General features: G+C 38.8%; 2 pseudogenes; both read left to right on the top strand.

Annotated features, from left to right (window-relative positions):
- The first annotated feature begins 1,357 nt into the window (after window positions 1-1,357).
- On the top strand, window positions 1,358-2,275 carry LOC123282363 (olfactory receptor 4B1-like; annotated as a pseudogene).
- A 6,972-nt stretch (window positions 2,276-9,247) lies between these two features.
- LOC139040834 (olfactory receptor 4X2-like) lies at window positions 9,248-10,157 on the top strand (annotated as a pseudogene).
- The last annotated feature ends 1,798 nt before the right edge of the window (window positions 10,158-11,955 follow it).

The following is an 11,955-nucleotide window of genomic DNA, read 5'->3' as shown; positions in this document are numbered from 1 at the left end:
ATTATAAAGTGAAGGATCAAAGATACTCTGTGGATCTGACATGCTATGACCTCTTTATCTACAATTTTCTTGTTCCAGAATATCAGTTTCTTAATTTTAAACACTCACTGACTTCATTTGCTTTCAAATTTCTGCATCTGTCCCTACCTGAGGAAGTCTGATACACACTGCTTTGTTTCCATCTATCTGCATCACTGACTTTTGGTTCTTCTGCTAATTTTGGCCCTTACAGTTCACATGTACTTTTACTTCTTCAAAATTATGTTTCTTGAAAATTTCAGTGTGACATTAGAGACAGAGGGAAAAGTAATGAGGATAAAATGTATAGTAGAGGGTAAAAATGTTCATACTTTTTCTTTATTGTTTCTCTTGGAATATGTGTGATGAAAAAATTCCTGATTGGCACCTTAATATAGAGAATATTGTTTTGAATCACATGACATTCTTAACTTGAGTGTGTATTGTGATCTGTATTTCTTCTGTATAGTTGGGAGTTGTGTATATATGTATAAGAGGTGCTCAGTGAGTATCTGTTCCAGAGGAGTAACATATAGAGGGATCCTCACTCTTCTTATACTTTGCTGCTGAGTACCAACTTGAAAGGCAGCCAAGCAGGATTACTAGCCGTACCAATGTTCTAGAGGACAAGCTCTCTGAGTTCAGGATTTCTCAGTAGTTTCAGCAGTGGGGGAGGAGGTATAAATATAATAGTGAAATGATGGAGACAAACTAGTAAGTTGAATTCTCTTGAAATGTTCGCACATTTGTTATATAAACATAGTTATTGAAGCTGCAAGGCAAGTGAAGGAAACTGACATAAGTTAAGTGCTGGTATAACTAAGTGAACAAACAGTACAGAGGACCTTTTGGAAAGAGAAGAATTATTGGTAAGAAGATGATTCACTGATTCAGAGATGAAAGAAAGAAGGAATTTAGGAGCGGGAGTGTGTCATGGGGATTCCCCAATAATATAGAACATTGAAAACACAATGAAGATAATAAAAATATGTGCTATGAACTTCATTGGCCCCCAAATTCAGAATATCCATTGCAGAATCAGAAGGAACCCTGGACTGAAGTGAGAAAGCTCAGTTCTGAGTCCGAGAATTCACTACTTTCTGTGGGATCCTGGATAAATAACCGTTTCTCTGAACCTTCATTTTCTAATATGAAACTTTTGTTAGATTTATAATATTTAATGCTGAGTGAGTACATATTGGATAAATGAATGAATTCATGATAAGTTTGTATGCAAAGTGGTTTACACTGTCTAATGTGATATAAGTGAGGCAAATTGGTTGCAATCAGTGTTTGCTTTATTGCAAGTCTCTCCATAGTTCACATCCAGCATATCTGAATGGATTTCCTGGACAGTGCAAATAACATGACTGAGTTAATTATAGCTGGTCTTTTCAAGGATCCAGAGGTTCAGAGAAAGTGCTTTGTGGTGTTTCTCCTGTGTACTTGGCCATGGTGTTGGGTAATGGCCTCATTGTTGTGACAGTCAGTGTCAGTAAGAGTCTGAATCCCCCCATGTATTACTTCCTTAGGTACCTGTCCCAGAGGAGATCAATTACTCATCTACTATTGTTCTGAAATTCATCACAGACCTACTTGCCAAGAGCAAAACCATCTTCCTTGAGGGCTGTCTGGCTCAGATATTCTTCTTCCACTTCCCTGGTGTTACTGAGATCTTCCTTCTCACGGTGATGGCCTATGACCGCTATGTGGCCATGTGCAAACCCCTTCACTAAACAACCATTATGAGGAGGCCTATGTGTCACCATCTGGTGGTTGGTTCCTGGCTTGGGGGATTTTTTAATTCCATGGTTCAGATCATTGCTACTTTCCAATTATCCTTTTGTGGCCCCAATGTGATTTACCACTACTTCTGTGACCTCCTTCCTTTATTCAAGATTTGTTGCACTGACACCTCTGTGGAGTGGGTTATTGTGCTGGCCAACAGTGGATTATTCTCTATCTTCTCCCTCCTCCTCTAGGGGTCTTCCTATATCGTCATCCTGGTCAACTTGAGGAGCCATTCTGCAGAGGGGAGGCGCAAAGCCCTCTCCACCTGTGCCTCTCACATCACCGTGGTCATCTTGTTCTTTGGACCTGCCATCTTCCTCTACATGCAGCCCCCCGCACCTTCCCTAAGGCCAAACTGGTGGTTGTGTTCTATACAGTCATCACCCCTATGCCGAACCGCATCATCTATAGGCTCAGAAATGCAGAGGTGAAAATGGCCATGAAGAGTTTGTGGGCAAGAAAGTGAATTCAAGGGTGTGATAAAAATGAAAACTTGAAAAAATTAGCATGAACAGTGACCAGATAAGCTTTCTGATTTTAGTCAGCTGTGAGGAAGATAGTAAATGTTAACCTATTCATATTTTTATCCTATTTTATTTTATTTTTTATAACACTGGCCTAGGATGATGCGTATTAATGTTTCTATTTCTTTACATACCACAAGGATATCTCAAACTCCCCTAGTACTTTGTTGCTGCAATCCTTAAACCCTAATTCCCCACAGAACTTGTGTTTATAAATGATTTTCTATCTGACTTCTACCTTTTGTATCAACTTTCATTCTATTTTCACCATCATGAAAATAATAAAATATAAAATTATTTATCTTCTTTAGATATTTGTCATTCCTTAATTTCTGTAAAGTTCATTTTATAAATAAGGATTTGGGTACCAATAAGAAATTTACTGAATGGCTGAAGACACATCTTTGCAAAGTAGTCCCTGAACTTTTCCTGGGAATCCAAGAAAGCTTGACTTTCCACTGTCAGAGAGGGAATAAAATTCATCCCTTTATCAGCCTGGATGGCCTCCAACTTCCCATGCAATTCCAGAGGGGCTTGGCTCCTTCTCTGTTCTAAACATTCACCATATCAGTCTGTTCAAACTGAGATTCCTTAAAAAGTCTAACAGTCATGTTCTCTTCATAAAACCTTTGCCAATTTACCTGAGTTAGAAAAGCCCACTTCCTCTGAAAACTGACTGTCCCTTGCTCATCTGGACTATTTCTTACGGCATTTAGTGCTTTATACTTTATATTATTTATATTTATGGATGTATGTACCTTGAAACCTACTTGATGGAAGATATTTACCTTTCTGTTCTACTTCACTGCTTAGCATAATTTTATGAACAAACTATGTTCTCAGAAAATTTTAGTTGAATAAATGAACAGAAAATTAAATAAACTAGTGGATAATAGAATATAAAAAAGCCATATTGTCTGTGGTGTCCATGTCCTTACATGATGGTGCGAAGGATAAAGAAGGTCCTATGGCTTCAACATCCCATTCTAGGCTTCAATTTCTAGATTGTACATTATGATTATTTTCTTTGCATGGAAATTATGAGATTTTCACTTTGCATTATAAAATCACTCCAATTAACAAACAATCCACATTCAATATCTTAATGTTGATAAATCTGCCATCATCAGAGAAGAAAACACATTAATAAGTCTGAGCAATGATGACAAAAGAAACATTGCTTAAAGACACAATTTGGATGACATTAAGATACAAGTGCCACTTGTTACCATTCTCTATGGAGGATCTGAAATTGTATTCACTCCCAACATATATATATTTTTAAGTAATTTCATTGGGTTTATAATGGTATGTAACATTGTGTAATTTGGGGGTATACATTATTTTTTATCAATTCCTGAATATACTTCATCATGCTCACCCCCAGTAATCTAATTTTTATTCATCACCATAAATATGTGCCCTTTTGTCCCTTTTGCCAATCTCTCAGCCCCCTTCCCCTCTGGTAACCACTAATCTGTTCTGTTTATCCATGTATTTGTTATCTTCCACATATGAGTGAAATCATGCAGTATTGGTCTTTCTCTGTCTGGCTTATTTTGCTTAGTGTCGTACCCTCAAAGTCCATCCATGTTGTTGCAAATGTGACAATGTTATCTTTTTATGGCTGAGTAGTATTCCACTGTATATATATATACCACATCTTCTTTATCCATTCATCTGTAGAAGGGCACTTGGGTTGATTCCACAAATTGGCTATTATGAAAAAAGCTGCAATGAACATAGGGGTGGATAAGTCTCTTTAGATCATTGATTTCAAGTTCTTTGGGTAAATACCACTAGTGAGATAGCTGGATGGCATGGTATTACTATTTTTAACTCTTTGAGAACTCTCCATACTCTTTTGCATAGTGGCTGCACCAGTTTGCATTCCCACCACCAGTGTATGAGGGTTCCATTTTCTCCATGTCCTCTCCAACATTTGTTGTTTTTTTTCTTGGTAATTATAGCCCCTCTGATCAGTGTAAGGTGATAGCTCATTGTAGTTTTGATTTGCATTTCCCTAATAATTAGTGATGTTGAGCATCATTTAATGTGTCTGTTGGCTGTCTTCCTTGGAAAAATCTCAGTTCATATCCTTTGCCCATTTTTTGATCAGGTGGTGTTGAGTTGTATGAGTTTTTTATATATTTTGAAAATCAACCCCTTGTCTGATAAATGCACACCCAATATATTTTTTGTTTCTCATATGCCACTTTGATCCATGTAAGATCTGAGGAGGCAATGCCATGTTTGATTTTAGATTAGCACCTTACCCTCATGGCATCAATCATAGCCCTTTCATAGCTGTCCCTATTTTCGACAATGTTGAAAATTGAGCTGCATTCTGTCTCTTTGGTGATCCGTAATGCAACATGCACAGACAGCAGGGAGGGATGACCCAGACTGGAATCACCACTCTATCAACTTCTACCTGTGCTACCTTGGCTTCATTCACTTTTCCTCTTGGGGTTAGCAGGTTGTGGTATAAGGAAAGATTGTGGTATCTAGAGACATCAATTCATGTTTTTCTTTGTCTTTCCCTATTAATGTGATCTTGTGGGAGTCCCTGGAAGGCTTTCTAATTCACTTGGTGTCTGCACCCCATTAATATGTTTATAATATCTGAAATTCCACAGTAGGAGCTTTATTTCATGGGAGTATGGCACTGATAGAATGAAAATATCTCTGGGAGTTGAAATACAATAAAGTTATTATTAACCATTTATGTCTTAATCTGAACAATTTTACAAGACACTTCCCCTTCTATACAGTCATTATCTGGGTGCTGAGGTATGGCTTAAGCTACATCCAGCCTGTTGTCTGTTTTTGTATGTCCTGCCAGCTAAAAATGGGTTTAGCATTTTTAAATGTTTGAAGAAAAACAAGGTAGAATAATATTTTGTAAGACCTAAAAGTTGTATGAAATTCAAATGTTAGTGTTCATAAATAAGGTTTTATTGGACTACAATCATGACTATTATTTTACTTTTTATCTCTGGCAGTTCTTGTGGTACAGAGGCATAACTGAATAGTTATGACGGAGACTGTGTAGTCTGCTAAGCCTAAAATATTTACTATGTAACCCTTTACAGAAAAAGTTTACCAACTCCTGGCTTAAGTTGTAACAAAATTATTGCTTACTAAAGAAATTTGGAGGTCCGTGTTTCCAGGGTTGTTTTGTGAATTCTGTGATGCCAGAGCACCTGGTCGGTGCCTCTTCAATTTTCTTGGCTGTCCCCTCATGGCTGAAAGATGGCTGGAGCACCCCCAGGTGTTATATGCTCACATGAGGGGAAAGAGGGGCTCTAATTTTATTTTCCCAGAAATTCCCCAGAGCAATTTTAATTTTTATTTTTATTGATCAGAACTAGGTCACATCTATGCCTAGATGTAAAAGAAACTGGGATAGGGGTTATATATATCTATATATCTATATATCTAATCTATCTATCTATCTATCTATCTATCTATCTATCTATCTATCTATATTCCTGCAAAGGGGTATGGGATTATATTATCAGTTTAGACTAGGCACTGCATTTCCCCTGGTCTGGGCACATTGGTGCTTGAACAAATTCAGGGTTCTGTTTTTATGGAAAGAATATCTGCCACAGGGAGTTTTGGTAAGTGGGATATCTTGGAGGGTAGTGTGTAGGGGCATAGTGAGGTGGCTACAGGATTTTTATCTGGTGCTAGAGTGACAGACTGAAACCTAGTTCAACTACTTAGTGACTGTACAACCTCAGGCAAGTGACTGAAATTCTGTGATTCAGTGTCTTTGGCATGGAAGTTTGGACTCAGTTTTCCTGTGAGTGCACCCTGCTTTAATTTTCCACTGGAGGGTAAAGGGGGATCTGGGATACAAGTGATCTTATGGAATTTAAAAAAACTTTTATTACAGAAAATTATATACATTATATATTTACAGATGTGGTCAAAGTAGGATAATGAACTCATGTGTACCCAACATCCAGTTTCAATAATTAGCAATTCAGGACAAATTTTGTTTCATCCCACTAGGGCATCTCAAGAATAGCACTATTCACATTTTGGGTCAGACAATTCTTTGTTGTTGGGAGGTTTCCTGTGCATTGTAGGATGTGTCCTAGCATCCCTGGGCTCTCCCCATTAGATGCCAGTAGCACCTCTTCTCCTCCCAGGTTATGACAATGAAAAATGCCTCTAGATATTGCCAAATGTCCTCTACGGGGCAAAATCACCCCCAGCTGAGAAACACTGATCTATACTCTCTTTCATACCAAAGGCAAGGAGAAGTACTGTTTCAGTTTTCTGACATTTGTGGCCCACATTCCTTAGACCCATCCTTTGAAATGGTGTAATTTCATGTAAAGTCATATTTTTGAGTTCATGATAAGCAGGAGCTATATCGAATTGACCTCTGAACAGCACAGAGCCCCATACAGTGTACATGTCCCTGGGTGAATTTAAGTTTTTCACATGTTCTATTGATTTCTGATGTTACCTACAAGGAAGTTTGAGATTTTAGTATGAAGGTTCTACATCCCATGAGGTAGTCATCCTGAATAGGAAGGGAAAGGTATGGCTGTCTGTGAACCAATCTTCTCAATTGATCATCACACCTTCCCCCCTGTTATCTCTCATGTAGAGTGAACTCAAGGCTGGGCTGCCAGAATTTTATCTCTCGGTGGAATATTTGGGAAGCAAGTCCAATTTGCTCTTGTTTTAAATCAGGTGTAATAGACTCAGTGGCTTAGTCTCAGCATTCCCTAGCCTGAGGCTGCAGGGGGTGCAGATCTTCCATCTGGTGATTCCTGAGATGTATGAAGGTTGATTGGTAGCTGGGCCTTAATGCTAACTGGGAAACCTGCATGAACTGAGGGCTATTCTCCTGGCATTATTTGCATCTCTGTGGTCAGAAGAGAAAAAGGAACTGTGATAACAGCAAAGCCACAGAAACCTTGGGTGAGTTCTGTTTTGTGAGCATGTGCTTATTTTTTATAATGATTACAATCCAATTTGAAAGCAAAGGGAATGTTGCCTTGGAGCACATGGCATTTTACAAATCATTCTCTCATCGGTCTGGTCTGCCTGAGACAAGCACAGTGCTAGGTATGGATTCAGGGATGGAGAAGGTATGGTCTCAGTCCTTGGGGACCTTTGTACTTGAAATATTTACTGAACATCTACAATGTACCAAATACTGTGCTAAGAAGTCTATGGCAGATGTGTATCCACTCTTCATTTGTTCTATTTATGATCATTGAATGCTATTTTGTGGAGGCACTTCAGTAAGATCTGGAGATGAAGGGGTAGCAAGATATAATCTCTACTCTCATGAAGTTCATGTTTTAGTGTGGCAGATGGTCACATAACACAGTTAAAATTCAGTATGAAAAGTGCTGTGATTACAAAATATCCTGAAAGAAGAGGGCCATGGACTGTAAGAGTCTGTGGATTGTGGAGATGTATTTCCTGCCTCTGGGATGACTCCAATGTTTCACAGAGTATGGGAACTTATGTGCTCCTGGGATGGGCTGGGAGTGGGATATATCGCATCTACCTGTGATGTCGGTATTATCTCTATGCTACAGTTTGGCCCTTGACTCTGAGAAGCAAAAGAACTGTCTAGATATCACATAGATGCTACCTGAAGAAACCTGGATATAAACCCAGGAGTCTAGACTGCTAAGAGTGCTTTCCTCAATGAATGGCTTCTTGGTAAAATCCCCCAGCTGTTCTGAGAATTTAGGATTTGTCTCTGCCCTCCATTTGTCTCTGTAATTGTAAACCTTATCAGTGATTTCCTTCTGCCTCATGGTAGTCCTTAATCTCCTGAGCCTGTCCCCAAACCCTGAAGGAAAGAAGCTTTGTGGCATGAGTGGATGCCATGCGCCTCTTAGTCTCAGGTGCCCTGGAGTCTCACTGTACAAAGGCTGGGTTGATACACAAAGACTTCAGTCACCTTGGACAAAGTCCAGCATGGACGGGACTGTCTGCAAATCAGTCAGTGCACATTCTTGGTGATTCCCTGAGGTGTTGTAAGGCTGGAATACATAGAAGCTTGTGTCATAGCAAGAGTGGACACTCTAGGTGGAGGGGTGGTTTATATTTCCGTAGCTACTGGAGGCATATGATTGGAGCAAATGAAGGTATCAGTAAGGAGAAAAATTGTGCATGAGTTGAGCTGATCCTTAGAAAGGGACAAGATCATCCAGTGACCTGGTGTGGAAGGAGAAAATTAGGAGGAGAAAGTAGAAATAAGACGGAGTACTGAGTGTCAAGGGACATCTCTTCTGAAGACAGTTAAGGGAAGTGGAGTGGTGAGAGTACCATTCTGCAAACCAAGGATGGAAAGAGCAAATGAAGTGGGATGAAAGGGAGATGCAGAAAAAAGGCAAAAGCATTCAACAGCAGCAGAGAGACATCTAACATGGAGACAGCAATGCTATCTTTGTGCCCCATGTCATCCAATAAGGCATTCATTTCCTAATAGATTTCCTCTCCTCTGCTCTATTTCTACTAGTCCAATCTCTACTGAAAAATGATTTTCCTTGCAGTTGACTAACATTCTTGATGATTCCCCATTGTCTGTAGGATAAACCCTAGAGTCCATAACAGTCCTTCATGAACTGGTACCAGACTCTATCTCCAGCTTTATCTTTGTGATTCTCTGGTTTACTCCAGCCACACATAGATGAATTTTTATAGCTTTGTGTACTAGTCTGCCTTTTTGGAATGTTCTTCACTTCTTGTACTTGTAACTAACTCCCACACATTTTTCAATTTCCAGTTCATAAGCTGTTAAGATATGCAAGGGATTATTACATAATTCAACCAGTTAATGAAGGAGTCTTTTATTTTGTATCATTTCAGATCACCTCACCCAATTATTGCCTCCTGGTGGTGACCTCATGGCTAACATACACAACATGACTGAATTCATTTTTCTGGGATTTTCTCCCAATCAAGATGTGCAGAAAGTTTGCTTTGTGCTGTTTCTGGTCTTGTACACAGCAATTGTGCTGGGGAATCTCCTCATTGTGCTCACTGTCATGACCAGCAGAAGTCTTGGTCCCCCTTGTACTTCTTCCTCTGCTAACTGTCCTTTATGGAGATTTGCTACTCCCCTGCTGCAGCCCCCAAGCTCATCTCAGATTTGCTGGCTGAAAGGAAAGCCATATCTCTGTGGGGCTGCATGACACAGATTTTCTTCATTCACATCTTTGGTGGCACTGAGATGTTCCTGTTCACTTGATGGCTTATGACCACTACGTGACCATCTGTAAGCCCCCGAACTATACCACCATGATGAACCAGCAGGTGTGTGCTGTTCTGGTGGGAGCAGCATGGCTGGGGGGGCTTTGTGCATTCCTTTGCCCAAATCCTTCTCATCTTCCACTTGCCCTCCTGTGGCCCCAATGTGATCAATCACTATTTCTGTGACCTGCTTCCCCTGCTCAAACTTGCCTGCTCTGACACCTTCCTCATTGGTCTTCTGATCATTGCCAATGGGGGAACTTTGTCTGCTATCAGTTTTGTGGTCCTCTTAACCTCCTATGTGGTCATCTTGGTCCATCTGAGGACTCAAAATTCTGAGGGGCAACGCAAGGCCCTCTCCACCGGAGGGTCCCAAATCATTGTGGTTTCCTAGTTCTTTGGGCCCTGCATCTTCATCTATCTGAGGCCTTCTACCACTCTGTCTGTGGACAAGATGGTGGCCGTGTGCTATACAGTGATCACTCCAATCCTCAACCCTGTCATCTACTCCCTGAGAAATGCAGAGACGAAGAAGGTGATAAAGAGGCTGTGATTAGGACAATGGAATTAGATGAGAAATAGAGGCCACATCCTGGTATTGATCATCTGGTTTAGAATGATGCTGAGTCCAAACTGATAGGGCAGAATGGGATGAAGAAAAGTTCACGTTACTTCTTAGTTCTAAAGTTATTGTAACTTATTCCCATCTTCACCAAATTCATTCTAATCACTTGTAAAATAATTCCTCTTATGGATGTAGTATAACTTAATTATACATATAACCATTTTCTGTTAGATGTTTAGATCATTTCTAATTTTTTACTACTATCAGTAATTCTGTGATAAGTATTCTTGAATAGAAATCTTTATACATCCTATTTTCTTTTAGACTCACTTGGTGTGGTAAATTTACTATTTTAAAAGCCATAATGATTTTATGCATAGTATTAGATTGGTTCTTATAGAAGTTGTAATAATTCACCTTCCTTCTGAAAGTGCTCTTGACAGAATTGAACGTTGTCATTAAAATTTTGATGAGAAATGAGATTTTACATAGTCTTAGAGTATTTCCCCACAAGATGCTTATTAATTGTGAAAGGGAAAATGTAACTCTACAATGGAGAAACATGGAAGACACTTCCTTAAACAATTACTCAAAGTCAACATCAACAATATTGAGACTGGAGAGGCACACAATATCATTACTCTGGTATTCTTACTGAAAATACGTAACCTGAATCTAATAATGACAAAATATCAGGCAAACCCCAATTGAACAGCATTCTGCAAAATTACTAACCTGCGTTATTCAAAGTATTAAGACAAAGAAATTGAAGTTTTCTAGGTTACAGATAGATGAAAACTAAAGGCAACCTGTAATCCTTGATTAGATCCCATACTAGATGAAGATCATTAGTGGGTAAAAGCACTGAGATGAAATAATAGCATGGTAGCAAAGTCAATTTCCTGATGTTGATACATTCTAGTGTGTTTACGTCAGAGAATGTCCTTGGACTGAGGAAATATTTACTAAGGTTTTTAAATATAAATGGTGATTATGTCATCAAATTTCAAACATTTTAATAAAAAATTCTATCTAGCTGTCTATCCGTTTATTAATTGAGAGAATGAATAATAAAGAAAATGTGGTAAAATATTAATGTTTGGGCAAATTGGTTTAAGGGTATACAAGAATTCTTTGTGTTATTATTATTACAACTGCTTTGTAAGTCAGAAATTATTTTAAAATATAAAGTTAAAATATTTTCAAATTACATAGATATCTTGTTTAATTTGTATTTTTTGTTTCTTTTTTGTTAGCGAGAGGGGTTGCTTTAATGTTTAATTAGCTTTGAGGGGCCGCTCGGTGGCGTAGCGGTTAAGTGCATACCTTCCGCTTTGGCGGCCCGTGGTTCGCGGGTTTGGATCACGGATGTGGACATGGCACTGAGTGACAAACCATGCTGTGGTAGGCATCCCACATATAAAGTAGAGGAAGATGGGCATGGATGTTAGCTCAGGGCCAGTCTTCCTCAGCAGAAAGAGGACGATTGGCAGCAGATGTTAGCTCAGGGCTAATATTCCTTGAAAAAAAAAATTAGCTTTGAGTCATATGCAAAGTTTTCCATTTTTAAGACTTTATATTTATACATAGTAAAATCTATCAATTTTTTTCTTTAGATTCTTCAAGGTATCTGTGTTCAGATTATTTTGCATGATTAGTTAAATTTATATTTTCTTTTAAAAATACTTAAAATGTTTAATTTAATTCTGTGCAATGGTAATATACCCATAAGGTTTTAAAAAATCCACACAATAAGGGGTTGACACTTATTTCGCTCAGTCTGTTTCAGCGGCCCAGGGTTTCGCAGGTTTGAAT

Source organism: Equus asinus, chromosome 17 (genome assembly GCF_041296235.1).
Source record: "Equus asinus isolate D_3611 breed Donkey chromosome 17, EquAss-T2T_v2, whole genome shotgun sequence".
Classification (NCBI taxonomy): domain Eukaryota; kingdom Metazoa; phylum Chordata; class Mammalia; order Perissodactyla; family Equidae; genus Equus; species Equus asinus.
This window is presented reverse-complemented; position numbering and strand designations above follow the sequence as displayed.